Consider the following 26,583-nt stretch of genomic DNA (forward strand, 5'->3'; position numbering starts at 1 on the left):
AATTGCCCAATTTCTCACACCTATTGATTTCGGATCGAGCCCAAAACTTGGGCAACAACATAATATGGTGGGAGGAGTCATTTGGTTAGTTTTGAGTGAAATCCAATCGCTAAAAGTATTGAATACACCAACCACTCCAATTAGGAACGTACTGCCGTTGAACTTGAATTGTCAAATTTGGAACACCTATTGATTTCGGATCGAGCCCAAAACTTGGGCAACATCATAATATGGTGGGAGGAGTCATTTGGTGAGTTTTTAGTGAAATCCAATCGCTAGAAATATGGAATACACCAACCACTCCAATTAGGAACGAACTGCCGTTGAACTTGAATTGTCCAATTTCTCACACCTATTGATTTCGGATCGAGCCCAAAACTTGGGCAACATCATAATATGGGGGGAGGAGTCATTTGGTTAGTTTTGAGTGAAATCCAATCGCTAAAAGTATTGAATAAACCAACCACTCCAATTAGGAACGTACTGCCGTTGAACTTGAATTGTCAAATTTGGAACACCTATTGATTTCGGATCGAGCCCAAAACTTGGGCAACATCATAATATGGTGGGAGGAGTCATTTGGTGAGTTTTTAGTGAAATCCAATCGCTAGAAATATGGAATACACCAACCACTCCAATTAGGAACGAACTGCCCTTGAACTTGAACTGTCCAATTTCTCACACCTATTGATTTTGGATCGAGCCCCAAACTTAGGCAACATCATAATATGGTGGGAGGAGTCATTTGGGGAGTTTTGAGTGAAATCCAATCGCTGGAAGTATGGAATACACCAACCACTCCAATTAGGAACGAATTGCCGTTGAACTTGAATTGTCCAATTTCTAACACCAATTGATTACGGATCGAGCCCAAAACTTGGGCAACATCATAATATGGTGGGAGGAGTCATTTGGTGAGTTTTGAGTGAAATCCAATCGCTAGAAGTATGGAATACACCAACCACTCCAATTAGGAACGAACTGCCGTTGAACTTGAATTGTCCAATTTGGAACACCTATTGATTTCGGATCGAGCCCAAAACTTGGGCAACATCATAATATGGTGGCAGGAGTCATTTGGTGAGTTTTGAGTGAAATCCAATCGCTAGAAGTATGGAATACACCAACCACTCCAATTAGGAACGAACTGCCGTTGAACTTGAATTGTCTAATTTAGAACACCTATTGATTTTGGATCGAGCCCCAAACTTGGGCAACATCGTAATATGGTGGGAGGAGTCATTTGGTGAGTTTTGAGTGAAATCCAATCGCTAGAAGTATGGAATACACCAACCACTCCAATTAGGAACGAACTGCTGTTGAACTTGAATTGTCCAATTTGGAACACCTATTGATTTCGGATCGAGCCCAAAACTTGGGCAACATCATAATATGGTGGGAGGAGTCATTTGGTGAGTTTTGAGTGAAATCCAATCGCTAGAAGTATGGAATACACCAGCCACTCCAATTAGGAACGAACTGCCGTTGAACTTGAATTGTCCAATTTCTCACACCTATTGATTTCGGATCGAGCCCAAAACTTGGGCAACATCATAATATGGTGGGAGGGGTCATTTGTTTAGTTTTGAGTGAAATCCAACCGCTAGAAGTATGGAATACACCAACCACTCCAATTAGGAACGAACTGCCGTCGAACTTGAATTGTCCAATTTCTCACACCTATTGATTTCGGATCGAGCCCCAAACTTGGGCAAAATTATAATATGGTGGGATGAGTCATTTGGTGAGTTTTGAGTGAAATCCAATCGCTAGAAGTATGGAATACACCAACCACTCCAATTAGGAACGAACTGCCCGTTGAACTTGAATTGTCCAATTTCTCACACCTATTGATTTCGGATCGAGCCCAAAACTTGGGCAACATCATAATATGGTGGGAGGGGTCATTTGGTGAGTTTTGAGTGAAATCCAATCGCTAGAAGTATGGAATACACCAACCACTCCAATTGGGAACGAACAGCCGTTGAACTTGAATTGTCCAATTTGGAACACGTATTAATTTTGGATCGAGCCCCAAACTTGGGCAACATCGTAATATGGTGGGAGGAGTCATTTGGTGAGTTTTGAGTGAAATCCAATCGCTAGAAGTATGGAATACACCAACCACTCCAATTAGGAACGAACTGCCGTTGAACTTGAATTATCCAATTTCTCACACCTATTGATTTTGGATCGAGCCCAAAACTTGGGCAACATCATAATATGGTGGGAGGAGTCATTTGGTGAGTTTTGAGTGAAATCCAATCGCTAGAAGTGTGGAATACACCAACCACTCCAATTAGGAACGAACTGCCGTTGAACTTGAATTGTCCAATTTCTCACACCTATTGATTTCGGATCGAGCCCCAAACCTGGGCAAAATCATAATCTGGTCGGAGGAGTCATTTGGTGAGTTTTGAGTGAAATCCAATCGCTAGAAGTATGGAATACACCAACCACTCCAATTAGGAACGAACTGCCGTTGAACTTGAATTGTACAATTTGGAACACCTATTGATTTCGGATCGAGCCCAAAACTTGGGCAACATCATAATATGGTGGGAGGAGTCATTTGGTGAGTTTTGAGTGAAACCAATCGCTAGAAGTATGGAATACACCAACCACTCCAATTAGGAACGAACTTTCGTTGAAATTGAATTGTCCAATGTGGAACACCTATTGATTTCGGATCAAGCCCAAAACTTGGGCAACATCATAATATGTTGGGAGGAGTCATTTGGTGAGTTTTGAGTGAAATCCAATCGCTAGAAGTATGGAAGACACCAACCACTCCAATTAGGAACGAACTGCCGTTGAACTTGAATTGTCCAATTTCTAATAGCTATTGATTTCGGATCGAACCCTAAACTTGTGCAACATCATAATATGGGGGGAGGAGTCATTTGGTGAGTTTTGAGTGAAATCCAATCGCTAGAAGTATGAAATACACCAACCACTCCAATTAGGAACGAACTGCCGTTGAACTTGAATTGTCCAATTTGGAACACCTATTGATTTCGGATCGAGCCCAAAACTTGGGCAACATCATAATACGGTGGGAGGAGTCATTTGGGGAGATTTGAGTGAAATCCAATCGCTGGAAGTATGGAATACACCAACCACTTCAATTAGGAACGAACTGCCGTTGAACTTGAATTGTCCACTTTGGAACACCTATTGATTTCGGATCGAGCCCAAAACATGGGCAACGTCACACTATGGTGGGAGGAGTCATTTGGTGAGTTTTGAGAGAAATCCAATCGCTAGAAGTATGGAATACACCAACCACTACCATTAGGAAAGAACTGCCGTTGAACTTGAATTGTCCAATTTCTAACAGCTATTGATTTCGGATCGAACCCCAAACTTGTGCAACATCATAATACGGTGGGAGGAGTCATTTGGTGAGTTTTGAGTGAAATCCAATCGCTAGAAGTATGGAATACACCAACCACTCGACTTAGGAACGAACTGCCGTTGAACTTGAATTGTCCAATTTCTCACACCTATTGATTTCGGATCAAGCCCCAAACTTGGGCAACATCATAATATGGTGGGAGGAGTCATTTGGTTTGTTTTGAGTGAAATCCAATCGCTAGAAGTATGGAATACACCAACCACTCGAATTAGGAACGAACTGCCGTTGAACTTGAATTGTCCAATTTCTCACACCTATTGATTTCGGATCGAACCCTAAACTTGTGCAACATCATAGTATGGTGGGAGGAGTCATTTGGTGAATTTTGAGTGAAATCCAATCTCTAGAAGTGTGGAATACACCAACCACTCCAATTAGGAACGAACTGTCGTTGAACTTGAATTGTCCAATTTGGAACACCTATTGATTTCGGATCGAGCCCAAAACTTGGGCAACATCATAATATGGTGGGAGGAGTCATTTGGTGAGTTTTGAGTGAAATCCAATCGCCACCAACCACTCCAATTAGGAACGAACTGCCGTTGAACTTGAATTGTCCAATTTCTCACAAATATTGATTTCGGATCGAGGCCAAAACTTGGTCAACATCATAATATGGTGGGAGGAGTCATTTGGTGAGTTTTGAGTGAAATCCAATCGCTAGAAGTATGGAATACACGAACCACTCCAATTAGGAAAGAACTGTCGCTGAACTTGAGTTGTCCAATATCTCACACCTATTGATTTCGGATCGAGCCCAAAACTTGGGCAACATCATAATATGGTGTGGATAGTCATTTGGTGAGTTTTGAGAAAAATCCAATCGCTAGACGTATGGAATACACCGACCACTCCAGTTAGGAACGAACTGCCGTTGAACTTGAATTGTCCAATTTGGAACACCTATTGATTTCGGATTGAGCCCAAAACTTGGGCAACATCATAATATGGTGGGAGGAGTCATTTGGTGAGTTTTGAGTGAAATCCAATCGCTAGAAGTGTGGAATACACCAACCACTCCAGTTAGGAACGAACTGCCGTTGAACTTGAATTGTCCAATTTCTCACACCTATTGATTTCGGATCGAGCCCCAAACTTGGGCAACATCATAATATGGTGGAAGGAGTCATTTGGTGAGTTTTGAGTGAAATCCAATCGCTAGAAGTATGGAATACACCAACCACTCCAATTAGGAACGAACTGCCCTTGAACATGAATTGTCCAATTTCTCACACCTATTGATTTCGGATCGAGCCCCAAACTTGGGCAACATCGTAATATGGTGGGAGGAGTCATTTGGTGAGTTTTGAGTGAAATCCAATCGCTAGAAGTATGGAATACACCAACCACTCCAACTAGGAACGAACTGCCGTTGAACTTGAATTGTCCAATTTCTCACACCTATTGATTTCTGATCGAGCCCAAAACTTGGGAAACATCATAATATGGTGGGAGGAGTCATTTGGTGAGTTTTGAGTGAAATCCAATCGCTGGAAGTATGGAATACACCAACCACTCCAATTAGGAAAGAACTGTTGTTGAAATTGAATTGACCAATTTCTCACACCTATTGAATTTGGATCGATCCCAAAACTTGGGCAACATCATAATATGGTGGGAGGAGTCATTTCGTGAGTTTTGAGTGAAATCCAATCGCTAGAAGTATGGAATGCACCAACCACTCCAATTAGGAAAGAACTGTCGTTGAAATTGAATTGACCAATTTCCCACACCTATTGAATTTGGATCGATCCCAAAACTTGGGCAACATCATAATATGGTGGGAGGCGTCATTTGGTGAGTTTTGAGTGAAATCCAATCGCTGGAAGTATGGAATACACCAACCACTCCAATTTGGAAAGAACTGTCGTTGAAATTGAATTGACCAATTTCTCACACCTATTGAATTTGGATCGATCCCAAAACTTGGGCAACATCATAATATGGTGGGAGGAGTCATTTGGTGGGTTTTGAGTGAAATCCAATCGCTAGAAGTATGGAATACACCAACCACTCCAATTAGGAACGAACTGCCGTTGAACTTGAATTGTCCAATTTGGAACACCTATTGATTTCGGATCGAGCCCAAAACTTGGGCAACATCATAATATGGTGGGAGGAGTCATTTGGTGAGTTTTGAGTGAAATCCAATCGTTAGAAGTGTGGAATAAACCAACCACTCCAATTAGGAACGAGCTGCCGTTGAAATTGAATTGTCCAATTTCTCACACCTATTGATTTCGGATCGAGCCCAAAACTTGGGCAACATCATAATATGGTGGGAGGAGTCATTTGGTGAGTTTTGAGTGAAATCCGATCTCAAGAAGTATGGAATACACCAACCACTCCAATTAGGAACGAACTGCCGTTGAACTTGAATTGTCCAATTTCTAACACCTATAGATTTCGGATCGAGCCCAAAACTTGGGCAACATCATAATATGGTGGGAGGAGTCATTTGGTGAGTTTTGAGTGAAATCCAATCGCTAGAAGTATGGAATACACCAACCAGTCCAATTAGGAACGAACTGCCGTTGAATTTGAATTGTCAAATTTTGAACACCTATTGATTTCGGATCGAGCCCAAAACTTGGGCAACATCATAATATGGTGGGAGGAGTCATTTGGTGAGTTTTGAGTAAAATCCATTCGCTAGAAGTATGGAATACAGCAACCACTCCAATTAGGAACGAACTGCCGTTGAACTTGAATTGTCCAATTTCTCACACCAATTGATTTCGGATCAAGCCCAAAACTTGGGCAACATCATAATATGGTGGGAGGAGTCATTTGGTGAGTTTTGAGTGGAATCCAATTGCTAGAAGTACGGAATACACCAACCCCTTAGGGACGAACTGTCGTTCAAATTGAATTGACCAATTTCTCACACCTGTTGATTTCGGATCGAGCCCAAAACTTGGGCAACATCATAATATGGTGGGAGTAGTCATTTGGTGAGTTTTGTGTGAAATCCAATCGCTAGAAGTATGGAATACACCAACCACTCCAATTAGGAACGAACTGCCGTTGAAATTGAATTGTCCAATTTCTCACAACTATTGATTTGGGATCGAGCCCAAAACTTGGGCAACATCATAATTGGTGGGAGGAGTCATTTGGTGAGTTTTGAGTGAAATCCAATCGCTAGAAGTGTGGAATACACCAACCACTCCAATTAGGAACGAACTGCCGTTGAACATGAATTGTCCAATTTGGAACACCTATTGATTTCGGATCGAGCCCAAAACTTGGGCAACAACATAATTTGGTGGGAGTAGTCATTTGGTGAGTTTTGAGTGAAATCCAATCGCTAGAAGTGCGGAATACACCAACCACTCCAATTAGGAACGAACTGCCGTTGAACTTCAATTGTCCAATTTCTCACACCTATTGATTTCGGTTCGAGCCCAAAACCTGGGCAACATCATAATATGGTGGGAGGAGTCATTTGGTGAGTTTTGAGTGAAATCCAATTGATAGAAGTATGGAATACACCAACCACTCCAATTAGGAAAGAACTGTCGTTGAAATTGAATTGACCGATTTCTCACACCTAGTGAATTTGGATCGAGCCCAAAACTTGGGCAACGTCATAATATGGTGGGAGGAGTCATTTGGTGAGTTTTGAGTGAAATCCAATCGCTAGAAGTGTGGAATACACCAACCACTCCAATTAGGAACGAACTGCCGTTGAACTTGAATTGTCCAATTTGGAACACCTATTGATTTCGGATCGAGCCCAAAACCTGGGCAACATCATAATATGGTGGGAGGATTCATTTGGTGAGTTTTGAGTGAAATCCAATTGATAGTAGTATGGAATACACCAACCACTCCAATTAGGAAAGAACTGTCGTTGAAATTGAATTGACCGATTTCTCACACCTAGTGAATTTGGATCGAGCCCAAAACTTGGGCAACGTCATAATATGGTGGGAGGAGTCATTTGGTGAGTTTTGAGTGAAATCCAATCGCTAGAAGTGTGGAATACACCAACCACTCCAATTAGGAACGAACTGCCGTTGAACTTGAATTGTCCAATTTGGAACACCTATTGATTTCGGATCGAGCCCAAAACCTGGGCAACATCATAATATGGTGGGAGGAGTCATTTGGTGAGTTTTGAGTGAAATCCAATCGCTAGAAGTATGGAATACACCAACCACTGAAATTAGGAACGAACTGCCGTGGAACTTGAATTGTCCAATTTTGAACACCTATTGATTTCGGATCGAGCCCAATACTTGGGCAACATCATAATATGGTGGGAGGAGTCATTTGGTGAGTTTTGAGTGAAATCCAATCGCTAGAAGTATGGAATACACCGACCACTGAAATTAGGAACGAACTGCCGTTGAACTTGAATTGTCCAATTTGGAACACCTATTGATTTCGGATCAAGCCCAAAACTTGGGCAACATCATATTATGGTGGGAGGAGTCATTTGGTGAGTTTCGAGTGAAATCCAATCGCTAGAAGTATGGAATACACCAACGACTCCAATTAGGAACGAACTGCCGTTGAACTTGAATTGTCCAATTTCTCACACGTATTGATTTCAGCTCGAGCCCAAAACTTGGGCAACATCATAATACGGTGGGAGGAGTCATTTGGTTAGTTTTGAGTGAAATCAAATCGCTAGAAGTATGGAATACACCAACCACTCCAATTAGGAACGAACTGCCGTTGAACTTGAATTGTCCAATTTCTCACACGTATTGATTTCAGCTCGAGCCCAAAACTTGGGCAACATCATAATATGGTGGGAGGAGTCATTAGGTGAGTTTTCAGTGGAATCCAATCGCTAGAAGTACAGAATACACCAACCACTCCAGTTAGGGACGAACTGTCGTTCAAATTGAATTGACCAATTTCTCACACCTATTGATTTCGGATCGAGCCCAAAACTTGGGCAACGTCATAATATGGTGGGAGGTGTCATTTGGTGAGTTTTGAGTGAAATCCAATCGCTAGAAGTATGGAATACACCAACCACTCCAATTAGGAATGAACTGCCGTTGAACTTGAATTGTCCAATTTGGAACACCTATTGATTTCGGATCGAGCCCAAAACTTGGGCAACATCATAACATGGGGGGAGGAGTCATTTGGTGAGTTTTGAGTGAAATCCAATCGCTAGAAGTTTGGAATACACCAACCACTCCAATTAGGAACGAACTGCCGTTGAACTTGAATTGTCCAATTTCCCAAACCTATTGATTTCGGATCGAGCCCCAAACTTGGGAAACATCATAATATGGTGTGGGGAGTCATTTGGTGAGTTTTGAGAAAAATCCAATCGCTAGAAGTACGGAATACACCAACCACTCCAGTTAGGAACGAACTGCCGTTGAACTTGAATTGTCTAATTTGGAACACCTATTGATTTCGGATCGAGCCCCAAACTTGGGCAACATCATAATATGGTGGGAGGAGTCATTTGGTGAGTTTTGAGTGAAATCCAATCGCTAGAAGTATGGAATACACCAACCACTACAATTAGGAACGAACTGCCGTTGAACTTGTATTGCCCAATTTGTCACACCTATTGATTTCGGATAGAGCCCAAAACTTGGGCAACAACATGATATGGTGGGAGGAGTCATTTGGTGAGTTTTGAGTGAAATCCAATCGCTAGAAGTATGGAATACAACAACTACTCCGGTTAGGAACGAACTGTAGTTGAAATTGAATTGACATATTTCTCACACCTATTGATTTCGGATCGAGACGCAAACTTGGGCAACATCATAATATGGTGGGAGGAGTCATTTGGTGAGTTTTGAGTGAAATCCAATCGCTAGAAGTATGGAATACACCAACCACTCCAATTAGGAACGAACTGCCGTTGAACTTGAATTGTCCAATTTCTCACACCTATTGATTTCGGATCGAGCCCAAAACTTGGGCAACATCATAATATGGTGGGAGGAGTCATTTGGTGAGTTTTGAGTGAAATCCAATCGCTAGAAGTATGGAATACACCAACCACTCCAATTAGGAACGAACTGCCGTTGAACTTGAATTGTCCAATTTGGAACACCTATTGATTTCGGATCGAGTCCAAAACTTGGGCAACATCATAATATGGTGGGAGGAGTCATTTGGTGAGTTTTGAGTGAAATCCAATCGCTAGAAGTATGGAATACACCAACCACTCCAATTGAGAACGAACTGCCGTTGAACTTGAGTTGTCCAATTTGGAACACCTATTGATTTCGGATCGAGTCCAAAACTTGGGCAACATCATAATATGGTGGGAGGAGTCATTTGGTGAGTTTTGACTGAAATCCAATCGCTAGAAGTATGGAATACACCAACCACTCCAGTTAGGAACGAACTGCCGTTATACTTGAATTTTCCAATTTGGAACACCTATTTATTTCGGATCGAGCCCAAAACTTCGGCAACATCATAATATGGTGGGAGGAGTCATTTGGTGAGTTTTGAGTGAAATCCAATCGCTAGAAGTATGGAATACACCAACCACTCCAATTAGAAACGAACTGCCGTTGAAATTGAATTGTCCAATTTCTCACACCTATTGATTTCGGATCGAGCCCAAAACTTGGGCAACATCATAATATGGTGGGAAGAGTCATTTGGTGAGTTTTGAGTGAAATCCAATCGATAGACGTATGGAATACACCAACCACTCCAATTAGGAACGAACTGTCGTTGAAAATGAACTGACCAATTTCTCACACCTGTTGGTTTCGGATCGAGCCCAAAACTTGAGCAACATCATAATATGGTGGGATGAGTCATTTGGTGAGTTTTGAGTGAAATCCAATCGCTAGAAGTATGGAATACACCAACCACTCCAATTAGGAACGAACTGCCATTGAACTTGAATTGTCCAATTTCTCACTCCTATTGATTTCGGATCGAGCCCCAAACTTGGGCAACATCATAATATGGTGGGAGGAGTCATTTGGTGAGTTTTGAGTGAAATCCAATCGCTAGAAGTATGGAATACACCAACCACTCCAGTTAGGAACGAACTGCCGTTATACTTGAATTTTCCAATTTGGAACTCCTATTGATTTCGGATCGAGCCCAAAACTTGGGCAACATCATAATATGGTGGGAGTCATTTGGTGGGTTTTGAGTGAAATCCAATCGCTAGAAGTATGGAATACACCAACCACTCCAATTAGGAACGAACTGCCGTTGAACTTGAATTGTCCAATTTCTCACACCTACTGATTTCGGATCGAGCCCAAAACTTGGGCAACATCGTAATATGGTTTGAGGAGTCATTTGGTGAGTTTTGAGTGAAATCCAATCACTAGAAGTATGGAAAACACCAACCAAACCAATTTGGAACGAACTGCCGTTGAACTTGAATTGTCCAATTTGGAACACCTATTGATTTCGGATCGAGCCCAAAACTTGGGCAACATCATAATATGGTGGGAGGAGTCATTTGGTGAGTTTTCAGAGAAATCCAATCGCTAGAAGTATGGAATACACCAACCACTCCAATTAGGAACGAACTGCCGTTGAACTTGAATTGTCCAATTTGTCACACCTATTGATTTCGGATCGAGCCCCAAACTTGGGCAACATCATAATATGGTGGGAGGAGTCATTTGGTGAGTTTTGAGGGAAATCCATTCGCTAGAAGTACGGAATACACCAACCACTCCAATTAGGAACGAACAGCCGTTGAACTTGAATTGTCCAATTTCTCACACCTATTGATTTCGGATCGAGCCCAAAACTTGGGCAACATCATAATGTGGTGGGAGGAGTCATTTGGTGAGTTTTGAGTGAAATCCAATCGCTAGACGTATGGAATACACAAACCACTACAATTAGGAACGAACTGTCGTTGAAATTGAATTGACCAATTTCTTACACCTATTGATTTCGGATCGAGCCCAAAACTTGGGCAACATCATAATGTGGTGGGAGGAGTCATTTGGTGAGTTTTGAGTGAAATCCAATCGCTAGACGTATGGAATACACAAACCACTACAATTAGGAACGAACTGCCGTTGAACTTGAATTGTCCAATTTCTCACACCTATTGATTTCGGATCGAGTCCAAAACTTGGGCAACATCATAATATGGTGGGAGGAGTCATTTGGTGAGTTTTGAGTGAAATCCAATCGCTAGAAGTATGGAATACACCAACCACTACAATTAGGAACGAACTGCCGTTGAATTTGAATTGTCCAACTTGGAACACCTATTGATTTCGGATCGAGCCCAAAACTTGGGCAACATCATAATATGGTGGGAGGAGTCATTTGGTGAGTTTTGAGTGAAATAAAATCATTAGAAGAATGGAATACACCAACCACTCCAATTAGGAACGAACTGCCGTAGAAATTGAATTGTCCAATTTCTCACACCTATTGATTTCGGATCGAGCCCAAAACTTGGGCACCATCGTAATATGGTGGGAGGAGTCATTTGGTGAGTTTTGACTGAAATCCAATCGCTAGAAGTATGGAATACACCAACCACTCCAATTAGGAATGAACTGCCGTTAAACTTGAATTGTCCAATTTGGAACACCTATTGATTTCGGATCGAGCCCAAAACTGGGCAACATCATAACATGGTGAGAGGAGTCATTTGGTGAGTTTTGAGTGAAATCCAATCGCTAGAAGTATGGAATACACCAACCACTCCAATTAGGAACGAACTGCCGTTGAACTTGAATTGTCCAATTTCTCACACCTATTGATTTCGGATCGAGCCCCAAACTCGGGCAACATCATAATGTGGTGGGAGGAGTCATTTGGTGAGTTTTCAGAGAAATCCAATCGCTTGAAGTGTGGAATACACCAACCACTCCAATTAGGAACGAACTGTCGTTGAACGTGAATTGTCCAATTTCTCAAATCTATTGATTTCGGATCGAGCCCAAAACTTGGGCAACATCATAATATGGTGGGAGGAGTCATTTGGTGAGTTTTGAGTGAAATCCAATCGCTAGAAGTATGGAATACAACAACTACTCCGGTTAGGAACGAACTGTAGTTGAAATTGAATTGACATATTTCTCACACCTATTGATTTCGGATCGAGACGCAAACTTGGGCAACATCATAATATGGTGGGAGGAGTCATTTGGTGAGTTTTGAGTGAAATCCAATCGCTTGAAGTATGGAATACACCAACCACTCCAATTAGGAACGAACTGCCGTTGAACTTGAATTGTCCAATTTCTCACACCTATTGATTTCGGATCGAGCCCAAAACTTGGGCAACATCATAATATGGTGGGAGGAGTCATTTGGTGAGTTTTGAGTCAAATCCAATCGCTAGAAGTATGGAATACACCAACCACTCCAATTAGGAACGAACTGCCGTTGAACTTGAATTGTCCAATTTGGAACACCTATTGATTTCGGATCGAGTCCAAAACTTGGGCAACATCATAATATGGTGGGAGGAGTCATTTGGTGAGTTTTGAGTGAAATCCAATCGCTAGAAGTATGGAATACACCAACCACTCCAATTGAGAACGAACTGCCGTTGAACTTGAGTTGTCCAATTTGGAACACCTATTGATTTCGGATCGAGTCCAAAACTTGGGCAACATCATAATATGGTGGGAGGAGTCATTTGGTGAGTTTTGACTGAAATCCAATCGCTAGAAGTATGGAATACACCAACCACTCCAGTTAGGAACGAACTGCCGTTATACTTGAATTTTCCAATTTGGAACACCTATTTATTTCGGATCGAGCCCAAAACTTCGGCAACATCATAATATGGTGGGAGGAGTCATTTGGTGAGTTTTGAGTGAAATCCAATCGCTAGAAGTATGGAATACACCAACCACTCCAATTAGAAACGAACTGCCGTTGAAATTGAATTGTCCAATTTCTCACACCTATTGATTTCGGATCGAGCCCAAAACTTGGGCAACATCATAATATGGTGGGAAGAGTCATTTGGTGAGTTTTGAGTGAAATCCAATCGATAGACGTATGGAATACACCAACCACTCCAATTAGGAACGAACTGTCGTTGAAAATGAACTGACCAATTTCTCACACCTGTTGGTTTCGGATCGAGCCCAAAACTTGAGCAACATCATAATATGGTGGGATGAGTCATTTGGTGAGTTTTGAGTGAAATCCAATCGCTAGAAGTATGGAATACACCAACCACTCCAATTAGGAACGAACTGCCATTGAACTTGAATTGTCCAATTTCTCACTCCTATTGATTTCGGATCGAGCCCCAAACTTGGGCAACATCATAATATGGTGGGAGGAGTCATTTGGTGAGTTTTGAGTGAAATCCAATCGCTAGAAGTATGGAATACACCAACCACTCCAGTTAGGAACGAACTGCCGTTATACTTGAATTTTCCAATTTGGAACTCCTATTGATTTCGGATCGAGCCCAAAACTTGGGCAACATCATAATATGGTGGGAGTCATTTGGTGGGTTTTGAGTGAAATCCAATCGCTAGAAGTATGGAATACACCAACCACTCCAATTAGGAACGAACTGCCGTTGAACTTGAATTGTCCAATTTCTCACACCTACTGATTTCGGATCGAGCCCAAAACTTGGGCAACATCGTAATATGGTTTGAGGAGTCATTTGGTGAGTTTTGAGTGAAATCCAATCACTAGAAGTATGGAAAACACCAACCAAACCAATTTGGAACGAACTGCCGTTGAACTTGAATTGTCCAATTTGGAACACCTATTGATTTCGGATCGAGCCCAAAACTTGGGCAACATCATAATATGGTGGGAGGAGTCATTTGGTGAGTTTTCAGAGAAATCCAATCGCTAGAAGTATGGAATACACCAACCACTCCAATTAGGAACGAACTGCCGTTGAACTTGAATTGTCCAATTTGTCACACCTATTGATTTCGGATCGAGCCCCAAACTTGGGCAACATCATAATATGGTGGGAGGAGTCATTTGGTGAGTTTTGAGGGAAATCCATTCGCTAGAAGTACGGAATACACCAACCACTCCAATTAGGAACGAACAGCCGTTGAACTTGAATTGTCCAATTTCTCACACCTATTGATTTCGGATCGAGCCCAAAACTTGGGCAACATCATAATGTGGTGGGAGGAGTCATTTGGTGAGTTTTGAGTGAAATCCAATCGCTAGACGTATGGAATACACAAACCACTACAATTAGGAACGAACTGTCGTTGAAATTGAATTGACCAATTTCTTACACCTATTGATTTCGGATCGAGCCCAAAACTTGGGCAACATCATAATGTGGTGGGAGGAGTCATTTGGTGAGTTTTGAGTGAAATCCAATCGCTAGACGTATGGAATACACAAACCACTACAATTAGGAACGAACTGCCGTTGAACTTGAATTGTCCAATTTCTCACACCTATTGATTTCGGATCGAGTCCAAAACTTGGGCAACATCATAATATGGTGGGAGGAGTCATTTGGTGAGTTTTGAGTGAAATCCAATCGCTAGAAGTATGGAATACACCAACCACTACAATTAGGAACGAACTGCCGTTGAATTTGAATTGTCCAACTTGGAACACCTATTGATTTCGGATCGAGCCCAAAACTTGGGCAACATCATAATATGGTGGGAGGAGTCATTTGGTGAGTTTTGAGTGAAATAAAATCATTAGAAGAATGGAATACACCAACCACTCCAATTAGGAACGAACTGCCGTAGAAATTGAATTGTCCAATTTCTCACACCTATTGATTTCGGATCGAGCCCAAAACTTGGGCACCATCGTAATATGGTGGGAGGAGTCATTTGGTGAGTTTTGACTGAAATCCAATCGCTAGAAGTATGGAATACACCAACCACTCCAATTAGGAATGAACTGCCGTTAAACTTGAATTGTCCAATTTGGAACACCTATTGATTTCGGATCGAGCCCAAAACTGGGCAACATCATAACATGGTGAGAGGAGTCATTTGGTGAGTTTTGAGTGAAATCCAATCGCTAGAAGTATGGAATACACCAACCACTCCAATTAGGAACGAACTGCCGTTGAACTTGAATTGTCCAATTTCTCACACCTATTGATTTCGGATCGAGCCCCAAACTCGGGCAACATCATAATGTGGTGGGAGGAGTCATTTGGTGAGTTTTCAGAGAAATCCAATCGCTTGAAGTGTGGAATACACCAACCACTCCAATTAGGAACGAACTGTCGTTGAACGTGAATTGTCCAATTTCTCAAATCTATTGATTTCGGATCGAGCCCAAAACTTGGGCAACATCATAATATGGTGGGAGGAGTCATTTGGTGAGTTTTGAGTGAAATCCAATCGCTAGAAGTATGGAATACACCGACCACTCCAGTTAGGAACGAACTGCCGTTATACTTGAATTTTCCAATTTGGAACACCTATTGATTTCGGATCGACCTCAAAACTTGGGCAACATCATAATATGGTGGGAGGAGTCATTTGGTGACTTTTGAGTGAAATCCAATCGCTAGAAGTATGGAATACACCAACCACTCCAATTAGGAACGAACTGCCGTTGAACTTGAATTGTCCAATTTGGAACACCTATTGATTTCGGATCGAGCCCAAAACCTGGGCAACATCATAATATGGTGGGAGGAGTCATTTGGTGAGGTTTGAGTGAAATCCAATTGATAGAAGTATGGAATACACCAACCACTCCAATTAGGAAAGAACTGTCGTTGAAATTGAATTGACCGATTTCTCACACCTATTGAATTTGGATCGAGCCCAAAACTTGGGCAACGTCATAATATGGTGGGAGGAGTCATTTGGTGAGTTTTGAGTGAAATCCAATCGCTAGAAGTATGGAATACACCAACCACTGAAATTAGGAACGAACTGCCGTTGAACTTGAATTGTCCAATTTGGAACACCTATTGATTTCGGATCTAGCCCAAAACTTGGGCAACATCATAATATGGTGGGAGGAGTCATTTGGTGAATTTTGAGTGGAATCCAACCGCTAGAAGTATGGAATACACCAACCAGTCCAATTAGGAACGAACTGCCGTTGAACTCTAATTGTCAAATTTGGAAGACCTACTGATTTCGGATCGAGCCCAAAACTTGGGCAACATCATAATTTGGTGGGAGGAGTCGTTTGGTGAGTTTTGAGTGAAATCCAATCGCTAGAAGTATGGAATACACCAACCCCTCCAATTAGGAACGAACTGCCGTTGAACTTGAATTGTCCAATTTGGAACACCTATTGATTTCGGATCGAGCCCAAAACTTGGGCAACATCATAATATGGTGGGAGGAGTCATTTGGTGAATTTTGAGTGAAATCCAATCGCTAGAAGTATGGAATACACCAACCAATCCAATTTGGAACGAACTGCCGTTGAACTTGAATTGTCCAATTTGGAACACCTATTGATTTCGGATCGATCCCAAAACTTGGGCAACATCATAATATGGTGGGAGGAGTCATTTGGTGGGTTTTGAGTGAAATCCAATCGCTAGAAGTATGGAATACACCAACCAGTCCAATTAGGAATGAACTGCCGTTGAACTTGAATTGTCCAATTTGGAACACCGATTGATTTCGGATCGAGCCCAAAACTTGGGCAACATCATAACATGGTGGGAGGAGTGATTTCGTGAGTTTTAAGTGAAATCCAATCGCTAGAAGTTTGGAATACACCAACCACTCCAATTAGGAACGAACTACCGTTGAATTTAAATTGTCCAATTTCTCACACCTATTGATTTCGGATCGAGCCCAAAACTTGGGCAACATCATAATATGGTGGGAGGAGTCATTTGGTGAGTTTTGAGTGAAATCCAATCGCAAGAAGTATGGAATACACCAACCACTACAATTAGGAACGAACTGCCGTTGTACTTGAATTGCCCAATTTCTCACACCTATTGATTTCGGATCGAGCCCAAAACTTGGGCAACAACATAATATGGTGGGAGGAGTCATTTGGTGAGTTTTGAGTGAAATCCAATCGCTAGATGTATGAAATACACCAACCACTCCAATTAGGAACGAACTATCGTTGAAATTGAATTGACCAATTTCTCACACCTATTGATTTCGGATCGAGCCCAAAACTTGGGCAACATCATAATATGGTGTGGGGAGTCATTTGGTGAGTTTTGAGTAAAATCCAATCGCTAGAAGTATGGAATACACCAACCACTCCAATTAGGAACGAACTGCCGTTGAACTTGAATTGTCCAATTTGGAACACCTATTGATTTCGGATCGAGCCCAAAACCTGGGCAACATCATAATATGGTGGGAGGAGTCATTTGGTGAGGTTTGAGTGAAATCCAATTGATAGAAGTATGGAATACACCAACCACTCCAATTAGGAAAGAACTGTCGTTGAAATTGAATTGACCGATTTCTCACACCTATTGAATTTGGATCGAGCCCAAAACTTGGGCAACGTCATAATATGGTGGGAGGAGTCATTTGGTGAGTTTTGAGTGAAATCCAATCGCTAGAAGTATGGAATACACCAACCACTGAAATTAGGAACGAACTGCCGTTGAACTTGAATTGTCCAATTTTGAACACCTATTGATTTCGGATCGAGCCCAAAACTTGGGCAACATCATAATATGGTGGAAGGAGTCATTTGGTTAGTTTTGAGTGAAATCCAATCGCTAGAAGTGTGGAATACACCAACCAGTCCAATTAGGAACGAACTGCCGTTGAACTCTAATTGTCAAATTTGGAAGACCTACTGATTTCGGATCGAGCCCAAAACTTGGGCAACATCATAATTTGGTGGGAGGAGTCATTTGGTGAGTTTTGAGTGAAATCCAATCGCTAGAAGTGTGGAATACACCAACCCCTCCAATTAGGAACGAACTGCCGTTGAACTTGAATTGTCCAATTTGGAACACCTATTGATTTCGGATCGAGCCCAAAACTTGGGCAACATCATAATATGGTGGGAGGAGTCATTTGGTGAATTTTGAGTGAAATCCAATCGCTAGAAGTATGGAATACACCAACCAATCCAATTTGGAACGAACCGTTGAACTTGAATTGTCCAATTTGGAACACCTATTGATTTCGGATCGATCCCAAAACTTGGGCAACATCATAATATGGTGGGAGGAGTCATTTGGTGGGTTTTGAGTGAAATCCAATCGCTAGAAGTATGGAATACACCAACCAGTCCAATTAGGAATGAACTGCCGTTGAACTTGAATTGTCCAATTTGGAACACCGATTGATTTCGGATCGAGCCCAAAACTTGGGCAACATCATAACATGGTGGGAGGAGTGATTTCGTGAGTTTTAAGTGAAATCCAATCGCTAGAAGTTTGGAATACACCAACCACTCCAATTAGGAACGAACTACCGTTGAATTTAAATTGTCCAATTTCTCACACCTATTGATTTCGGATCGAGCCCAAAACTTGGGCAACATCATAATATGGTGGGAGGAGTCATTTGGTGAGTTTTGAGTGAAATCCAATCGCAAGAAGTATGGAATACACCAACCACTACAAGTAGGAACGAACTGCCGTTGTACTTGAATTGCCCAATTTCTCACACCTATTGATTTCGGATCGAGCCCAAAACTTGGGCAACAACATAATATGGTGGGAGGAGTCATTTGGTGAGTTTTGAGTGAAATCCAATCGCTAGATGTATGAAATACACCAACCACTCCAATTAGGAACGAACTATCGTTGAAATTGAATTGACCAATTTCTCACACCTATTGATTTCGGATCGAGCCCAAAACTTGGGCAACATCATAATATGGTGTGGGGAGTCATTTGGTGAGTTTTGAGTAAAATCCAATCGCTAGAAGTATGGAATACACCAACCACTCCAATTAGGAACGAACTGCCGTTGAACTTGAATTGTCCAATTTGGAACACCTATTGATTTCGGATCGAGCCCAAAACCTGGGCAACATCATAATATGGTGGGAGGAGTCATTTGGTGAGGTTTGAGTGAAATCCAATTGATAGAAGTATGGAATACACCAACCACTCCAATTAGGAAAGAACTGTCGTTGAAATTGAATTGACCGATTTCTCACACCTATTGAATTTGGATCGAGCCCAAAACTTGGGCAACGTCATAATATGGTGGGAGGAGTCATTTGGTGAGTTTTGAGTGAAATCCAATCGCTAGAAGTATGGAATACACCAACCACTGAAATTAGGAACGAACTGCCGTTGAACTTGAATTGTCCAATTTTGAACACCTATTGATTTCGGATCGAGCCCAAAACTTGGGCAACATCATAATATGGTGGAAGGAGTCATTTGGTTAGTTTTGAGTGAAATCCAATCGCTAGAAGTGTGGAATACACCAACCAGTCCAATTAGGAACGAACTGCCGTTGAACTCTAATTGTCAAATTTGGAAGACCTACTGATTTCGGATCGAGCCCAAAACTTGGGCAACATCATAATTTGGTGGGAGGAGTCATTTGGTGAGTTTTGAGTGAAATCCAATCGCTAGAAGTGTGGAATACACCAACCCCTCCAATTAGGAACGAACTGCCGTTGAACTTGAATTGTCCAATTTGGAACACCTATTGATTTCGGATCGAGCCCAAAACTTGGGCAACATCATAATATGGTGGGAGGAGTCATTTGGTGAATTTTGAGTGAAATCCAATCGCTAGAAGTATGGAATACACCAACCAATCCAATTTGGAACGAACCGTTGAACTTGAATTGTCCAATTTGGAACACCTATTGATTTCGGTTCGATCCCAAAACTTGGGCAACATCATAATATGGTGGGAGGAGTCATTTGGTGGGTTTGGAGTGAAATCCAATCGCTAGAAGTATGGAATACACCAACCACTCCAATTAGGAACGAACTGCCGTTGAACTTGAATTGTCCAATTTCTCACACCTATTGATTTCGGATCGAGCCCCAAACTCGGGCAACATCATAATATGGTGGGAGGAGTCATTTGGTTAGTTTTGAGTGAAATCCAATCGCTAGAAGTATGGAATACACCAACCACTCCAATTAGGAACGAACTGCCGCTGAACTTGAATTGTCCAATTTCTCACACCTATTGATTTCGGATCGAGGCCGACACTTGGGCAACATCATAATATGGTGGGAGGAGTCATTTCGTGAGTTTTGAGTGAAATCCAATCGCTAGAAGTATGGAATACACCAACCACTCCAATTAGGAACGAACTGCCGTTGAACTTGAATTGTCCAATTTGGAACACCTATAGATTTCGGATCGAGCCCAAAACTTGGGCAACATCATTATATGGTGGGAGGAGTCATTTGGTGAGTTTTGAGTGAAATCCAATCGCTAGAAGTATGGAATACACCAACCACTCCAATTAGGAACGAACTTTCGATGAAATTGAATTGACCAATTTCTCACAATTATTGATTTCGGATCGAGCCCAAAACTTGGGCAACATCATAATATAGTGGGAGGAGTCATTTGGTGAGTTTTGAGTGAAATCCAATCGCTAGAAGTATGGAATACACCAACCACTCCAATAAGGAACGCACTGCCGTTGAATTTGAATTGTCCAATATGGAACACCTATTGATTTCGGATCGAGCCCAAAACTTGGGCAACATCATAATTTGGTGGGAGGAGTCATTTGGTGAGTTTTGAGTGAAATCCAATCGCTAGAAGTATGGAATACACCAACCCCTCCAATTAGGAAGGAACTGCTGTTGAACTTGAATTGTCCAATTTGGAACACCTATTAATTTCGGATCGAGCCCAAAACTTGGGCAACATCATAATTTGGTGGGAGGAGTCATTTGGTGAGTTTTGAGTGAAATCCAATCGCTAGAAGTATGGAATACACCAACCCCTCCAATTAGGAACGAACTGCCGTTGAACTTGAATTGTCCAATTTGGAACACCTATTGATTTCGGATCTAGCCCAAAACTTGGGCAACATCATAATATGGTGGGAGGAGTCATTTGGTGAATTTTGAGTGGAATCCAACCGCTAGAAGTATGGAATACACCAACCAGTCCAATTAGGAACGAACTGCCGTTGAACTCTAATTGTCAAATTTGGAAGACCTACTGATTTCGGATCGAGCCCAAAACTTGGGCAACATCATAATTTGGTGGGAGGAGTCGTTTGGTGAGTTTTGAGTGAAATCCAATCGCTAGAAGTATGGAATACACCAACCCCTCCAATTAGGAACGAACTGCCGTTGAACTTGAATTGTCCAATTTGGAACACCTATTGATTTCGGATCGAGCCCAAAACTTGGGCAACATCATAATATGGTGGGAGGAGTCATTTGGTGAATTTTGAGTGAAATCCAATCGCTAGAAGTATGGAATACACCAACCAATCCAATTTGGAACGAACTGCCGTTGAACTTGAATTGTCCAATTTGGAACACCTATTGATTTCGGATCGATCCCAAAACTTGGGCAACATCATAATATGGTGGGAGGAGTCATTTGGTGGGTTTTGAGTGAAATCCAATCGCTAGAAGTATGGAATACACCAACCAGTCCAATTAGGAATGAACTGCCGTTGAACTTGAATTGTCCAATTTGGAACACCGATTGATTTCGGATCGAGCCCAAAACTTGGGCAACATCATAACATGGTGGGAGGAGTGATTTCGTGAGTTTTAAGTGAAATCCAATCGCTAGAAGTTTGGAATACACCAACCACTCCAATTAGGAACGAACTACCGTTGAATTTAAATTGTCCAATTTCTCACACCTATTGATTTCGGATCGAGCCCAAAACTTGGGCAACATCATAATATGGTGGGAGGAGTCATTTGGTGAGTTTTGAGTGAAATCCAATCGCAAGAAGTATGGAATACACCAACCACTACAATTAGGAACGAACTGCCGTTGTACTTGAATTGCCCAATTTCTCACACCTATTGATTTCGGATCGAGCCCAAAACTTGGGCAACAACATAATATGGTGGGAGGAGTCATTTGGTGAGTTTTGAGTGAAATCCAATCGCTAGATGTATGAAATACACCAACCACTCCAATTAGGAACGAACTATCGTTGAAATTGAATTGACCAATTTCTCACACCTATTGATTTCGGATCGAGCCCAAAACTTGGGCAACATCATAATATGGTGTGGGGAGTCATTTGGTGAGTTTTGAGTAAAATCCAATCGCTAGAAGTATGGAATACACCAACCACTCCAGTTAGGAACGAACTGCCGTTGAACTTGAATTGTCTAATTTGGAACACCTATTGATTTCGGGTCGAGCCCCAAACTTGGGCAACATCATAATATGGTGGGAGGAATCATTTGGTGAGTTTTGAGTGAAATCCAATCGCTAGAAGTATGGAATACACCAACCACTACAATTAGGAACGAACTGCCATTGAACTTGAATTGCCCAATTTCTCACACCTATTGATTTCGGATCGAGCCCAAAACTTGGGCAACATCATAACATGGTGGGAGGAGTCATTTGGTGAGTTTTGAGTGAAATCCAATCGCAAGAAGTATGGAATACACCAACCACTACAATTAGGAACGAACTGCCGTTGAACTTGAATTGCCCAATTTCTCAAACCTATTGATTTCGGATCGAGCCCAAAACTTGGGCAACAACATAATATGGTGGGAGGAGTCATTTGGTGAGTTTTGAGTGAAATCCAATCGCTAGAAGTATGGAATACAACAACTACTCCGATTAGGAACAAACTGTAGTTGAAATTGAATTGACATATTTCTCACACCTATTGATTTCGGATCGAGCTCCAAAGTTGGGCAACATCATAATATGGTGGGAGGAGTCCTTTGGTGAGTTTTGAGTGAAATCCAATCACTGGAAGTATGGAATACACCAACCACTCCAATTAGGAACGAACTGCCGTTGAACTTGAATTGTCCAATTTCTCACACCTATTGATTTCGGATCGAGCACCAAACTTGGGCAACATCATAATGTGGTGGGAGGAGTCATTTGGGGAGTTTTAAGTGAAATCCATTCGCTAGAAGTATGGAATACACCAACCACTCCAATTAGGAACGAACTGCCGTTGAACTTCAATTGTCCAATTTCTCACACCTATTGATTTCGGATCGAGCCCAAAACTTGGGCAACATCATAATATGGTGGGAGGAGTCATTTGGTGAGTTTTCAGAGAAATCCAATCGCTAGAAGTGTGGAATACACCAACCACTCCAATTAGGAACGAACTGTCGTTGAAATTGAATTGACCAATTTCTCAAATCTATTGATTTCGGATCGAGCCCAAAACTTGGGCAACATCATAATATGGTGGGAGGAGTCATTTGGTGACTTTTGAGTGAAATCCAATCGCTAGAAGTATGGAATATACCAACCACTCCAATTAGGAACGAACTGCCGTTGAAATTGAATTGACCAATTTCTTACACATGTTGATTTCGGATCGAGCCCGAAACTTGGGCAACATCATAATATGGTGGGAGGAGTCATTTGGTGAGTTTTGAGTGAAATCCAATCGCTAGAAGTATGGAATACACCAGCCACTCCAATTAGGAACGAACTGCCGTTGAACTTGAATTGTCCAATTTGGAACACCTATTGATTTCGGATCGAGCCCAAAACTTGGGCAACATCATAACATGGTGAGAGGAGTCATTTGGTGAGTTTTGAGTGAAATCCAATCGCTAGAAGTATGGAATACACCAACCACTCCAATTAGGAACGAACTGCCGTTGAACTTGAATTGTCCAATTTCTCACACCTATTGATTTCGGATCGAGCCCCAAACTTGGGCAACATCATAACATGGTGAGAGGAGTCATTTGGTGAGTTTTGAGTGAAATCCAATCGCTAGAAGTATGGAATACACCAACCTCTCCAATTAGGAACGAACTGCCGTTGAACTTGAATTGTCCAATTTCTCACACCTATTGATTTCGGATCGAGCCCCAAACTTGGGCAACATCATAATATGGTGGGAGGAGTCATTTGGGGAGGTTTAAGTGAAATCCAATCGCTAGAAGTATGGAATACACCAACCACTCCAATTAGGAACGAACTGCCGTTGAACTTGAATTGTCCAATTTGGAACACCTATTGATTTCGGATCGAGCCCCAAACTTGGGCAACATCATAATATGGTGGGAGGAGTCATTTGGTGAGTTTTGAGTGAAATCCAATCGCTAGAAGTATGGAATACACCAACCACTCCAATTAGGAACGAACTGCCGTTGAACTTGAATTGTCCAATTTCTCACACCTATTGATTTCGGATCGAGCCCAAAACTCGGGCAACATCATAATACGGTGGGAGGAGTCATTTGGTGAGTTTTCAGAGAAATCCAATCGCTAGAAGTATGGAATACACCAACCACTACAATTAGGAACGAACTGCCGTTGAACTCTAATTGTCAAATTTGGAAGACCTATTGATTTCGGATCGAGTCCAAAACTTGGGCAACAACATATTATGGTGGGAGGAGTCATTTGGTGACTTTTGAGTGAAATCCAATCGCTAGAAGTATGGAATACACCAACCACTCCAATTAGGAACGAATTGCCGTTGAACTTGAATTGTCCAATTTGGAACAACTATTGATTTCGGATCGAGCCGAAAACTTGGGCAACATCATAATATCGTGGGAGGAGACGTTTGGTGAGTTTTGAGTGAAATCCAATCGCTAGAAGTATGGAATACACCAACCACTCCAATTAGCAACGAACTGCCGTTGAACTTTAATTGTCCAATTTGGAACACCTATTGATTTCGGATCGAGTCCAAAACTTGGGCAACATCATAATATGGTGGGAGGAGTCATTTGGTGAGTTTTGAGTGAAATCCAATCGCTAGAAGTATGGAATACACCAACCACTCCAATTAGCAACGAACTGCCGTTGAACTTTAATAGTCCAATTTGGAACACCTATTGATTTCGGATCGAGTCCAAAACTTGGGCAACATCATAATATGGTGGGAGGAGTCATTTGGTGAGTTTTGAGTGAAATCCAATCGCTAGAACTATGGAATACACCAACCACTCCAATTGGGAACGAACTGCCGTAGAACTTGAAGTGTCCAATTTGGAACACCTATGGATTTCGGATAGAGCCCAAAACTTGGGCAACATCATAATATGGTGGGAGGAGTCATTTGGTGAGTTTTGAGTGAAATCCAATCGCTAGAAGTATGGAATACACCAACCACTCCAATTACGAACGAACTGCCGTTGAAATTGAATTGCCCAATTTCTCACACGTATTGATTTCTGATCGAGCCCAAAACATGGGCAACATCATAATATGGTGGGAGGAGTCATTTGGTGAGTTTTCTGAAAAATCCAATCGCTAGAAGTGTGGAATACACCAACCACTCCAATTAGGAACGAACTGTCGTTGCAATTAAATTGACCAATTTCTCACACCTATTGATTTCGGATCGAGCCCAAAACTTGGGCAACATCATAATATGGTGGGAGGAGTCATTTGGTGACTTTTGAGTGAAATCCAACCGCTAGAAGTATGGAAGATACCAACCACTCCAATTAGGAACGAACTGCCGTTGACATTGAATTGTCAAATTTGGAACACCTATTGATTTCGGATCGAGCCCAAAACTTGGGCAACATCGTATTATGGTGGGAGGAGTCATTTGGTGACTTTTGAGTGAAATCCAATCTCTAGAAGTCTGGAATACACCAACCACTCCAATTAGGAACGAGCTGCCATTGAACTTCAATTGTCCAATTTGGAACACCAATTGATTTCGAATCGAGCCCAAAACTTGGGCAATATCATAATATGGTGGGAAGAGTCATTTGGTGGGTTTTGAGTGAAATCCAATCGCTAGATGTATGGAATACACCAACCACTCCAATTAGCAACGAACTGCCGTTGAACTTTAATTGTCCAATTTGGAACACCTATTGATTTCGGATCGAGCCCAAAACTTGGGCAACATCATAATATGGTGGGAGTAGTCATTTGGTGAGTTTTCAGTGAAATCCAATTGCTAGAGGTATGGAATACACCAACCACTCCAATTAGGAACGAACTGCCGTTGAACGTGAATTGTCCAATTGCTCACACCTATTGATTTCGGATCGATCCCAAAACTTGGTCAACATCATAATATGGTGGGAGGAGTCATTTGGTGAGTTTTGTGTGAAATCCAATTGCTAGAAGTGTGGAATACACCAACCACTCCAATTAGGAACGAGCTGCAGTTGAAATTGAATTGTCCAATTTCTCACACCTATTGATTTCGGATCGAGCCCAAAACTTGGGCAACAT

Source organism: Prunus avium, chromosome 5 (genome assembly GCF_965620075.1).
Source record: "Prunus avium chromosome 5, drPruAviu1.hap1.1, whole genome shotgun sequence".
In the NCBI taxonomy this organism is placed as follows: domain Eukaryota; kingdom Viridiplantae; phylum Streptophyta; class Magnoliopsida; order Rosales; family Rosaceae; genus Prunus; species Prunus avium.